The sequence below is a fragment of the Leptopilina boulardi genome, unplaced genomic scaffold (assembly GCF_019393585.1).
Source record: "Leptopilina boulardi isolate dan_hultmark-lab unplaced genomic scaffold, ZJU_Lbou_2.1 LbouV2_269, whole genome shotgun sequence".
NCBI classification, from domain to species: domain Eukaryota; kingdom Metazoa; phylum Arthropoda; class Insecta; order Hymenoptera; family Figitidae; genus Leptopilina; species Leptopilina boulardi.
Window position 1 is genome coordinate 2,419 of NW_026137828.1, and position 13,446 is coordinate 15,864.

The following is a 13,446-nucleotide window of genomic DNA, read 5'->3' on the forward strand; positions in this document are numbered from 1 at the left end:
GCCAAGTATGGCGGAGTATGGGAGGCGGGAAAAACACTTTTTTCAAACTTTTTGAACTATGGGCGAACTATGGGCCAAGTATGGCGGAGTATGGGAGGCGAGAAAAACACTTTTTTCAAACTTTTTGAACTATGGGCGAACTATGGGCCAAGTATGGCGGAGTATGGGCAGCGAGAAATAAACTTTTTTCAAAATTTTTGAACTATGGGCGAACTATGGGCCAAGTATGGCGGAGTATGGGAGGCGAGAAAAACACTTTTTTCAAACTTTTTGAACTATGGGCGAACTATGGGCTAAGTATGGCGGTGTATGGGAGGAGAGAAATACACTTTTCTAAAAATTTTTGAATTATGGGCGAACTATGTGCCAAGTATGGCGAACTATGGGAGGCGAGAAAGACACGTTTTTCAAAATTTTTGGACTATGGGCGAACTATGGGCCAAGTATGGCGGAGTATGGGCAGCGAGAAATAAACTTTTTTCAAAATTTTTGAACTATGGGCGAACTATGGGCCAAGTATGGCGGAGTATGGGCAGCGAGAAATAAACTTTTTTCAAAATTTTTGAACTATGGGCGAACTATGGGCCAAGTATGGCGGAGTATGGGCAGCGAGAAATAAACTTTTTTCAAAATTTTTGAACTATGGGCGAACTATGGGCCAAGTATGGCGGAGTATGGGAGGCGAGAAAAACACTTTTTTCAAACTTTTTGAACTATGGGCGAACTATGGCCCAAGTATGGCAGAGTATGGGAGGCGAGAAATACACTTTTTTCAAACTTTTTGAACTATGGGCGAACTATGGGCCAAGTATGGCAAAGTATGGGAGGCGAGAAAGACACGTTTTTCAAAATTTTTGGACTATTGGCGAACTATGGGCCATGAATGGCAAAGTATGGGAGGCGAAGAAAACACTTTTTTCCAAATTTTTGAAATATGGGCGAACTATGGGCCAAGTATGGCAAACTATGGGAGGGGAGGAAAACACTTTTTTTCAAATTTTTGAACTATGGTCGAAGTGTGGGCCAAATATGGCGGAGTATGGGCAGCGAGAAATACACTTTTTTCAAAATTTTTGAACTATGGGCGAACTATGGGTCAAGTATGGCGGAGTATGGGAGGCGAGAAAAACACTTTTTTAAAAAAAATGTTTGAAATATGGGCGAACTATGGGCCAAGTATAGCAAACTATGGGAAGCGGGAAAAACACTTTTTTCAAAATTTTTGAACTATGGGCGAACAATGGGCCAAGTATGGCAAAGTATGAGAGGGGAGGAAAACACTTTTTTTCAAATTTCTGAACTGTGGGCGAACTATGGGCCAAGTATGGCGGAGTATCGGAGGCGAGAATATCACTTTTCTCAAACTTTTCTGAACTATGGGCAAACTATGGGCCAAGTATGGCAAACTATAGGAGGGGAGGAAAACACTTTTTTCTAAATTTTTGAACTATGGGCCAAGTATGGCGGAGTATTGGAGGGGAGAAAAACACTTTTCTCAAAATTCTTGAACTATGGGCGAACTATGGGCCAAGTATGGCGGAGTATGGGAGGCGGGAAAAACACTTTTTTCAAACTTTTTGAACTATGGGCGAACTATGGGCCAAGTATGGCGGAGTATGGGAGGCGAGAAAAACACTTTTTTCAAACTTTTTGAACTATGGGCAAACTATGGGCCAAGTATGGCAGAGTATGGGAGGCGAGAAAGACAAGTTTTTCAAAATTTTTGAAGTATGGGCGAACTATGGGCCAAGTATGGCAAACTATGGGAGGCGAGAAAGCTCGTTTTTCAAAATTTTGGGACTATGGGCGAACTATGGGCCAAGTATGGCAAAGTATAGGAGGGGAGGAAAACACTTTTTTCAATTTCTGAACTGTGGGCGAACTATGGGCCAAATATGGCGGAGTATGGGCAGCGAGAAATAAACTTTTTTCAAAATTTTTGAACCATGGGCGAACTATGGGTCAAGTATGGCGGAGTATGGGAGGCGAGAAAAACACTTTTTTCAAAATTTTTGGACTATGGGCGAACTATGGGCCAAGTATGGCAAAGTATGGGAGGGGAGGAAAACACTTTTTTCAATTTCTGAACTGTGGGCGAACTATGGGCCAAGTATGGCAAAGTATTGGAGCCGAGGAAAACACTATTTTCCAATTTTTTGAACTATGGGCGAAGTGTGGGCCAAATATGGCGGAGTATGGGCAGCGAGAAATACACTTTTTTCAAAATTTTTGAACTATGGGCGAAGTGTGGGCCAAGTATGGCGGAGTATCGGAGGCGAGAATATCACTTTTCGCAAACTTTTCTGAACTATGGGCAAACTATGGGCCAAGTATGGCAAACTATGGGAGGGGAGGAAAACACATTTTTCTAAATTTTTGAACTATGGGCCAAGTATGGCGGAGTATTGGAGGGGAGAAAAACACTTTTCTCAAAATTCTTGAACTATGGGCGAACTATGGGCCAAGTATGGCGGAGTATGGGAGGCGAGAAAAACACTTTTTTCAAACTTTTTGAACTATGGGCGAACTATGGGTCAAGTATGGCGGAGTATGGGAGGCGAGAAAAACACTTTTTTAAAAAAAAATGTTTGAAATGTGGGCGAACTATGGGCCAAGTATAGCAAACTATGGGAAGCGGGAAAAACACTTTTTTCAAAATTTTTGAAGTATGGGCGAACTATGGGCCAAGTATGGCAAAGTATGGGAGGGGAGGAAAACACTTTTTTCCAAATTTCTGAACTGTGGGCGAAATATGGGCCAAGTATGGCGGAGTATCGGAGGCGAGAATATCACTTTTCTCAAACTTTTCTGAACTATGGGCAAACTATGAGCCAAGTATGGCAAACTATAGGAGGGGAGGAAAACACTTTTTTCTAAATTTTTGAACTATGGGCCAAGTATGGCGGAGTATTGGAGGGGAGAAAAACACTTTTCTCAAAATTCTTTAACTATGGGCGAACTATGGGCCAAGTATGGCGGAGTATGGGAGGCGGGAAAAACACTTTTTTCAAACTTTTTGAACTATGGGCGAACTATGGGCCAAGTATGGCGGAGTATGGGAGGCGAGAAAAACACTTTTTTCAAACTTTTTGAACTATGGGCGAACTATGGGCCAAGTATGGCGGAGTATGGGCAGCGAGAAATAAACTTTTTTCAAAATTTTTGAACTATGGGCGAACTATGGGCCAAGTATGGCGGAGTATGGGAGGCGAGAAAAACACTTTTTTCAAACTTTTTGAACTATGGGCGAACTATGGGCTAAGTATGGCGGTGTATGGGAGGAGAGAAATACACTTTTCTAAAAATTTTTGAATTATGGGCGAACTATGTGCCAAGTATGGCGAACTATGGGAGGCGAGAAAGACACGTTTTTCAAAATTTTTGGACTATGGGCGAACTATGGGCCAAGTATGGCGGAGTATGGGCAGCGAGAAATAAACTTTTTTCAAAATTTTTGAACTATGGGCGAACTATGGGCCAAGTATGGCGGAGTATGGGCAGCGAGAAATAAACTTTTTTCAAAATTTTTGAACTATGGGCGAACTATGGGCCAAGTATGGCGGAGTATGGGCAGCGAGAAATAAACTTTTTTCAAAATTTTTGAACTATGGGCGAACTATGGGCCAAGTATGGCGGAGTATGGGAGGCGAGAAAAACACTTTTTTCAAACTTTTTGAACTATGGGCGAACTATGGCCCAAGTATGGCAGAGTATGGGAGGCGAGAAATACACTTTTTTCAAACTTTTTGAACTATGGGCGAACTATGGGCCAAGTATGGCAAAGTATGGGAGGCGAGAAAGACACGTTTTTCAAAATTTTTGGACTATTGGCGAACTATGGGCCATGAATGGCAAAGTATGGGAGGCGAAGAAAACACTTTTTTCCAAATTTTTGAAATATGGGCGAACTATGGGCCAAGTATGGCAAACTATGGGAGGGGAGGAAAACACTTTTTTTCAAATTTTTGAACTATGGTCGAAGTGTGGGCCAAATATGGCGGAGTATGGGCAGCGAGAAATACACTTTTTTCAAAATTTTTGAACTATGGGCGAACTATGGGTCAAGTATGGCGGAGTATGGGAGGCGAGAAAAACACTTTTTTAAAAAAAATGTTTGAAATATGGGCGAACTATGGGCCAAGTATAGCAAACTATGGGAAGCGGGAAAAACACTTTTTTCAAAATTTTTGAACTATGGGCGAACAATGGGCCAAGTATGGCAAAGTATGAGAGGGGAGGAAAACACTTTTTTTCAAATTTCTGAACTGTGGGCGAACTATGGGCCAAGTATGGCGGAGTATCGGAGGCGAGAATATCACTTTTCTCAAACTTTTCTGAACTATGGGCAAACTATGGGCCAAGTATGGCAAACTATAGGAGGGGAGGAAAACACTTTTTTCTAAATTTTTGAACTATGGGCCAAGTATGGCGGAGTATTGGAGGGGAGAAAAACACTTTTCTCAAAATTCTTGAACTATGGGCGAACTATGGGCCAAGTATGGCGGAGTATGGGAGGCGGGAAAAACACTTTTTTCAAACTTTTTGAACTATGGGCGAACTATGGGCCAAGTATGGCGGAGTATGGGAGGCGAGAAAAACACTTTTTTCAAACTTTTTGAACTATGGGCAAACTATGGGCCAAGTATGGCAGAGTATGGGAGGCGAGAAAGACAAGTTTTTCAAAATTTTTGAAGTATGGGCGAACTATGGGCCAAGTATGGCAAACTATGGGAGGCGAGAAAGCTCGTTTTTCAAAATTTTGGGACTATGGGCGAACTATGGGCCAAGTATGGCAAAGTATAGGAGGGGAGGAAAACACTTTTTTCAATTTCTGAACTGTGGGCGAACTATGGGCCAAATATGGCGGAGTATGGGCAGCGAGAAATAAACTTTTTTCAAAATTTTTGAACCATGGGCGAACTATGGGTCAAGTATGGCGGAGTATGGGAGGCGAGAAAAACACTTTTTTCAAAATTTTTGGACTATGGGCGAACTATGGGCCAAGTATGGCAAAGTATGGGAGGGGAGGAAAACACTTTTTTCAATTTCTGAACTGTGGGCGAACTATGGGCCAAGTATGGCAAAGTATTGGAGCCGAGGAAAACACTATTTTCCAATTTTTTGAACTATGGGCGAAGTGTGGGCCAAATATGGCGGAGTATGGGCAGCGAGAAATACACTTTTTTCAAAATTTTTGAACTATGGGCGAAGTGTGGGCCAAGTATGGCGGAGTATCGGAGGCGAGAATATCACTTTTCGCAAACTTTTCTGAACTATGGGCAAACTATGGGCCAAGTATGGCAAACTATGGGAGGGGAGGAAAACACATTTTTCTAAATTTTTGAACTATGGGCCAAGTATGGCGGAGTATTGGAGGGGAGAAAAACACTTTTCTCAAAATTCTTGAACTATGGGCGAACTATGGGCCAAGTATGGCGGAGTATGGGAGGCGAGAAAAACACTTTTTTCAAACTTTTTGAACTATGGGCGAACTATGGGTCAAGTATGGCGGAGTATGGGAGGCGAGAAAAACACTTTTTTAAAAAAAAATGTTTGAAATGTGGGCGAACTATGGGCCAAGTATAGCAAACTATGGGAAGCGGGAAAAACACTTTTTTCAAAATTTTTGAAGTATGGGCGAACTATGGGCCAAGTATGGCAAAGTATGGGAGGGGAGGAAAACACTTTTTTCCAAATTTCTGAACTGTGGGCGAAATATGGGCCAAGTATGGCGGAGTATCGGAGGCGAGAATATCACTTTTCTCAAACTTTTCTGAACTATGGGCAAACTATGAGCCAAGTATGGCAAACTATAGGAGGGGAGGAAAACACTTTTTTCTAAATTTTTGAACTATGGGCCAAGTATGGCGGAGTATTGGAGGGGAGAAAAACACTTTTCTCAAAATTCTTTAACTATGGGCGAACTATGGGCCAAGTATGGCGGAGTATGGGAGGCGGGAAAAACACTTTTTTCAAACTTTTTGAACTATGGGCGAACTATGGGCCAAGTATGGCGGAGTATGGGAGGCGAGAAAAACACTTTTTTCAAACTTTTTGAACTATGGGCGAACTATGGGCCAAGTATGGCGGAGTATGGGCAGCGAGAAATAAACTTTTTTCAAAATTTTTGAACTATGGGCGAACTATGGGCTAAGTATGGCGGTGTATGGGAGGAGAGAAATACACTTTTCTAAAAATTTTTGAATTATGGGCGAACTATGTGCCAAGTATGGCGAACTATGGGAGGCGAGAAAGACACGTTTTTCAAAATTTTTGGACTATGGGCGAACTATGGGCCAAGTATGGCGGAGTATGGGCAGCGAGAAATAAACTTTTTTCAAAATTTTTGAACTATGGGCGAACTATGGGCCAAGTATGGCGGAGTATGGGCAGCGAGAAATAAACTTTTTTCAAAATTTTTGAACTATGGGCGAACTATGGGCCAAGTATGGCGGAGTATGGGCAGCGAGAAATAAACTTTTTTCAAAATTTTTGAACTATGGGCGAACTATGGGCCAAGTATGGCGGAGTATGGGAGGCGAGAAAAACACTTTTTTCAAACTTTTTGAACTATGGGCGAACTATGGCCCAAGTATGGCAGAGTATGGGAGGCGAGAAATACACTTTTTTCAAACTTTTTGAACTATGGGCGAACTATGGGCCAAGTATGGCAAAGTATGGGAGGCGAGAAAGACACGTTTTTCAAAATTTTTGGACTATTGGCGAACTATGGGCCATGAATGGCAAAGTATGGGAGGCGAAGAAAACACTTTTTTCCAAATTTTTGAAATATGGGCGAACTATGGGCCAAGTATGGCAAACTATGGGAGGGGAGGAAAACACTTTTTTTCAAATTTTTGAACTATGGTCGAAGTGTGGGCCAAATATGGCGGAGTATGGGCAGCGAGAAATACACTTTTTTCAAAATTTTTGAACTATGGGCGAACTATGGGTCAAGTATGGCGGAGTATGGGAGGCGAGAAAAACACTTTTTTAAAAAAAATGTTTGAAATATGGGCGAACTATGGGCCAAGTATAGCAAACTATGGGAAGCGGGAAAAACACTTTTTTCAAAATTTTTGAACTATGGGCGAACAATGGGCCAAGTATGGCAAAGTATGAGAGGGGAGGAAAACACTTTTTTTCAAATTTCTGAACTGTGGGCGAACTATGGGCCAAGTATGGCGGAGTATCGGAGGCGAGAATATCACTTTTCTCAAACTTTTCTGAACTATGGGCAAACTATGGGCCAAGTATGGCAAACTATAGGAGGGGAGGAAAACACTTTTTTCTAAATTTTTGAACTATGGGCCAAGTATGGCGGAGTATTGGAGGGGAGAAAAACACTTTTCTCAAAATTCTTGAACTATGGGCGAACTATGGGCCAAGTATGGCGGAGTATGGGAGGCGGGAAAAACACTTTTTTCAAACTTTTTGAACTATGGGCGAACTATGGGCCAAGTATGGCGGAGTATGGGAGGCGAGAAAAACACTTTTTTCAAACTTTTTGAACTATGGGCAAACTATGGGCCAAGTATGGCAGAGTATGGGAGGCGAGAAAGACAAGTTTTTCAAAATTTTTGAAGTATGGGCGAACTATGGGCCAAGTATGGCAAACTATGGGAGGCGAGAAAGCTCGTTTTTCAAAATTTTGGGACTATGGGCGAACTATGGGCCAAGTATGGCAAAGTATAGGAGGGGAGGAAAACACTTTTTTCAATTTCTGAACTGTGGGCGAACTATGGGCCAAATATGGCGGAGTATGGGCAGCGAGAAATAAACTTTTTTCAAAATTTTTGAACCATGGGCGAACTATGGGTCAAGTATGGCGGAGTATGGGAGGCGAGAAAAACACTTTTTTCAAAATTTTTGGACTATGGGCGAACTATGGGCCAAGTATGGCAAAGTATGGGAGGGGAGGAAAACACTTTTTTCAATTTCTGAACTGTGGGCGAACTATGGGCCAAGTATGGCAAAGTATTGGAGCCGAGGAAAACACTATTTTCCAATTTTTTGAACTATGGGCGAAGTGTGGGCCAAATATGGCGGAGTATGGGCAGCGAGAAATACACTTTTTTCAAAATTTTTGAACTATGGGCGAAGTGTGGGCCAAGTATGGCGGAGTATCGGAGGCGAGAATATCACTTTTCGCAAACTTTTCTGAACTATGGGCAAACTATGGGCCAAGTATGGCAAACTATGGGAGGGGAGGAAAACACATTTTTCTAAATTTTTGAACTATGGGCCAAGTATGGCGGAGTATTGGAGGGGAGAAAAACACTTTTCTCAAAATTCTTGAACTATGGGCGAACTATGGGCCAAGTATGGCGGAGTATGGGAGGCGAGAAAAACACTTTTTTCAAACTTTTTGAACTATGGGCGAACTATGGGTCAAGTATGGCGGAGTATGGGAGGCGAGAAAAACACTTTTTTAAAAAAAAATGTTTGAAATGTGGGCGAACTATGGGCCAAGTATAGCAAACTATGGGAAGCGGGAAAAACACTTTTTTCAAAATTTTTGAAGTATGGGCGAACTATGGGCCAAGTATGGCAAAGTATGGGAGGGGAGGAAAACACTTTTTTCCAAATTTCTGAACTGTGGGCGAAATATGGGCCAAGTATGGCGGAGTATCGGAGGCGAGAATATCACTTTTCTCAAACTTTTCTGAACTATGGGCAAACTATGAGCCAAGTATGGCAAACTATAGGAGGGGAGGAAAACACTTTTTTCTAAATTTTTGAACTATGGGCCAAGTATGGCGGAGTATTGGAGGGGAGAAAAACACTTTTCTCAAAATTCTTTAACTATGGGCGAACTATGGGCCAAGTATGGCGGAGTATGGGAGGCGGGAAAAACACTTTTTTCAAACTTTTTGAACTATGGGCGAACTATGGGCCAAGTATGGCGGAGTATGGGAGGCGAGAAAAACACTTTTTTCAAACTTTTTGAACTATGGGCGAACTATGGGCCAAGTATGGCGGAGTATGGGCAGCGAGAAATAAACTTTTTTCAAAATTTTTGAACTATGGGCGAACTATGGGCCAAGTATGGCGGAGTATGGGAGGCGAGAAAAACACTTTTTTCAAACTTTTTGAACTATGGGCGAACTATGGGCTAAGTATGGCGGTGTATGGGAGGAGAGAAATACACTTTTCTAAAAATTTTTGAATTATGGGCGAACTATGTGCCAAGTATGGCGAACTATGGGAGGCGAGAAAGACACGTTTTTCAAAATTTTTGGACTATGGGCGAACTATGGGCCAAGTATGGCGGAGTATGGGCAGCGAGAAATAAACTTTTTTCAAAATTTTTGAACTATGGGCGAACTATGGGCCAAGTATGGCGGAGTATGGGCAGCGAGAAATAAACTTTTTTCAAAATTTTTGAACTATGGGCGAACTATGGGCCAAGTATGGCGGAGTATGGGCAGCGAGAAATAAACTTTTTTCAAAATTTTTGAACTATGGGCGAACTATGGGCCAAGTATGGCGGAGTATGGGAGGCGAGAAAAACACTTTTTTCAAACTTTTTGAACTATGGGCGAACTATGGCCCAAGTATGGCAGAGTATGGGAGGCGAGAAATACACTTTTTTCAAACTTTTTGAACTATGGGCGAACTATGGGCCAAGTATGGCAAAGTATGGGAGGCGAGAAAGACACGTTTTTCAAAATTTTTGGACTATTGGCGAACTATGGGCCATGAATGGCAAAGTATGGGAGGCGAAGAAAACACTTTTTTCCAAATTTTTGAAATATGGGCGAACTATGGGCCAAGTATGGCAAACTATGGGAGGGGAGGAAAACACTTTTTTTCAAATTTTTGAACTATGGTCGAAGTGTGGGCCAAATATGGCGGAGTATGGGCAGCGAGAAATACACTTTTTTCAAAATTTTTGAACTATGGGCGAACTATGGGTCAAGTATGGCGGAGTATGGGAGGCGAGAAAAACACTTTTTTAAAAAAAATGTTTGAAATATGGGCGAACTATGGGCCAAGTATAGCAAACTATGGGAAGCGGGAAAAACACTTTTTTCAAAATTTTTGAACTATGGGCGAACAATGGGCCAAGTATGGCAAAGTATGAGAGGGGAGGAAAACACTTTTTTTCAAATTTCTGAACTGTGGGCGAACTATGGGCCAAGTATGGCGGAGTATCGGAGGCGAGAATATCACTTTTCTCAAACTTTTCTGAACTATGGGCAAACTATGGGCCAAGTATGGCAAACTATAGGAGGGGAGGAAAACACTTTTTTCTAAATTTTTGAACTATGGGCCAAGTATGGCGGAGTATGGGAGGCGAGAAAAACACTTTTTTCAAACTTTTTGAACTATGGGCAAACTATGGGCCAAGTATGGCAGAGTATGGGAGGCGAGAAAGACAAGTTTTTCAAAATTTTTGAAGTATGGGCGAACTATGGGCCAAGTATGGCAAACTATGGGAGGCGAGAAAGCTCGTTTTTCAAAATTTTGGGACTATGGGCGAACTATGGGCCAAGTATGGCAAAGTATAGGAGGGGAGGAAAACACTTTTTTCAATTTCTGAACTGTGGGCGAACTATGGGCCAAATATGGCGGAGTATGGGCAGCGAGAAATAAACTTTTTTCAAAATTTTTGAACCATGGGCGAACTATGGGTCAAGTATGGCGGAGTATGGGAGGCGAGAAAAACACTTTTTTCAAAATTTTTGGACTATGGGCGAACTATGGGCCAAGTATGGCAAAGTATGGGAGGGGAGGAAAACACTTTTTTCAATTTCTGAACTGTGGGCGAACTATGGGCCAAGTATGGCAAAGTATTGGAGCCGAGGAAAACACTATTTTCCAATTTTTTGAACTATGGGCGAAGTGTGGGCCAAATATGGCGGAGTATGGGCAGCGAGAAATACACTTTTTTCAAAATTTTTGAACTATGGGCGAAGTGTGGGCCAAGTATGGCGGAGTATCGGAGGCGAGAATATCACTTTTCGCAAACTTTTCTGAACTATGGGCAAACTATGGGCCAAGTATGGCAAACTATGGGAGGGGAGGAAAACACATTTTTCTAAATTTTTGAACTATGGGCCAAGTATGGCGGAGTATTGGAGGGGAGAAAAACACTTTTCTCAAAATTCTTGAACTATGGGCGAACTATGGGCCAAGTATGGCGGAGTATGGGAGGCGAGAAAAACACTTTTTTCAAACTTTTTGAACTATGGGCGAACTATGGGTCAAGTATGGCGGAGTATGGGAGGCGAGAAAAACACTTTTTTAAAAAAAAATGTTTGAAATGTGGGCGAACTATGGGCCAAGTATAGCAAACTATGGGAAGCGGGAAAAACACTTTTTTCAAAATTTTTGAAGTATGGGCGAACTATGGGCCAAGTATGGCAAAGTATGGGAGGGGAGGAAAACACTTTTTTCCAAATTTCTGAACTGTGGGCGAAATATGGGCCAAGTATGGCGGAGTATCGGAGGCGAGAATATCACTTTTCTCAAACTTTTCTGAACTATGGGCAAACTATGAGCCAAGTATGGCAAACTATAGGAGGGGAGGAAAACACTTTTTTCTAAATTTTTGAACTATGGGCCAAGTATGGCGGAGTATTGGAGGGGAGAAAAACACTTTTCTCAAAATTCTTTAACTATGGGCGAACTATGGGCCAAGTATGGCGGAGTATGGGAGGCGGGAAAAACACTTTTTTCAAACTTTTTGAACTATGGGCGAACTATGGGCCAAGTATGGCGGAGTATGGGAGGCGAGAAAAACACTTTTTTCAAACTTTTTGAACTATGGGCGAACTATGGGCCAAGTATGGCGGAGTATGGGCAGCGAGAAATAAACTTTTTTCAAAATTTTTGAACTATGGGCGAACTATGGGCTAAGTATGGCGGTGTATGGGAGGAGAGAAATACACTTTTCTAAAAATTTTTGAATTATGGGCGAACTATGTGCCAAGTATGGCGAACTATGGGAGGCGAGAAAGACACGTTTTTCAAAATTTTTGGACTATGGGCGAACTATGGGCCAAGTATGGCGGAGTATGGGCAGCGAGAAATAAACTTTTTTCAAAATTTTTGAACTATGGGCGAACTATGGGCCAAGTATGGCGGAGTATGGGCAGCGAGAAATAAACTTTTTTCAAAATTTTTGAACTATGGGCGAACTATGGGCCAAGTATGGCGGAGTATGGGCAGCGAGAAATAAACTTTTTTCAAAATTTTTGAACTATGGGCGAACTATGGGCCAAGTATGGCGGAGTATGGGAGGCGAGAAAAACACTTTTTTCAAACTTTTTGAACTATGGGCGAACTATGGCCCAAGTATGGCAGAGTATGGGAGGCGAGAAATACACTTTTTTCAAACTTTTTGAACTATGGGCGAACTATGGGCCAAGTATGGCAAAGTATGGGAGGCGAGAAAGACACGTTTTTCAAAATTTTTGGACTATTGGCGAACTATGGGCCATGAATGGCAAAGTATGGGAGGCGAAGAAAACACTTTTTTCCAAATTTTTGAAATATGGGCGAACTATGGGCCAAGTATGGCAAACTATGGGAGGGGAGGAAAACACTTTTTTTCAAATTTTTGAACTATGGTCGAAGTGTGGGCCAAATATGGCGGAGTATGGGCAGCGAGAAATACACTTTTTTCAAAATTTTTGAACTATGGGCGAACTATGGGTCAAGTATGGCGGAGTATGGGAGGCGAGAAAAACACTTTTTTAAAAAAAATGTTTGAAATATGGGCGAACTATGGGCCAAGTATAGCAAACTATGGGAAGCGGGAAAAACACTTTTTTCAAAATTTTTGAACTATGGGCGAACAATGGGCCAAGTATGGCAAAGTATGAGAGGGGAGGAAAACACTTTTTTTCAAATTTCTGAACTGTGGGCGAACTATGGGCCAAGTATGGCGGAGTATCGGAGGCGAGAATATCACTTTTCTCAAACTTTTCTGAACTATGGGCAAACTATGGGCCAAGTATGGCAAACTATAGGAGGGGAGGAAAACACTTTTTTCTAAATTTTTGAACTATGGGCCAAGTATGGCGGAGTATTGGAGGGGAGAAAAACACTTTTCTCAAAATTCTTGAACTATGGGCGAACTATGGGCCAAGTATGGCGGAGTATGGGAGGCGGGAAAAACACTTTTTTCAAACTTTTTGAACTATGGGCGAACTATGGGCCAAGTATGGCGGAGTATGGGAGGCGAGAAAAACACTTTTTTCAAACTTTTTGAACTATGGGCAAACTATGGGCCAAGTATGGCAGAGTATGGGAGGCGAGAAAGACAAGTTTTTCAAAATTTTTGAAGTATGGGCGAACTATGGGCCAAGTATGGCAAACTATGGGAGGCGAGAAAGCTCGTTTTTCAAAATTTTGGGACTATGGGCGAACTATGGGCCAAGTATGGCAAAGTATAGGAGGGGAGGAAAACACTTTTTTCAATTTCTGAACTGTGGG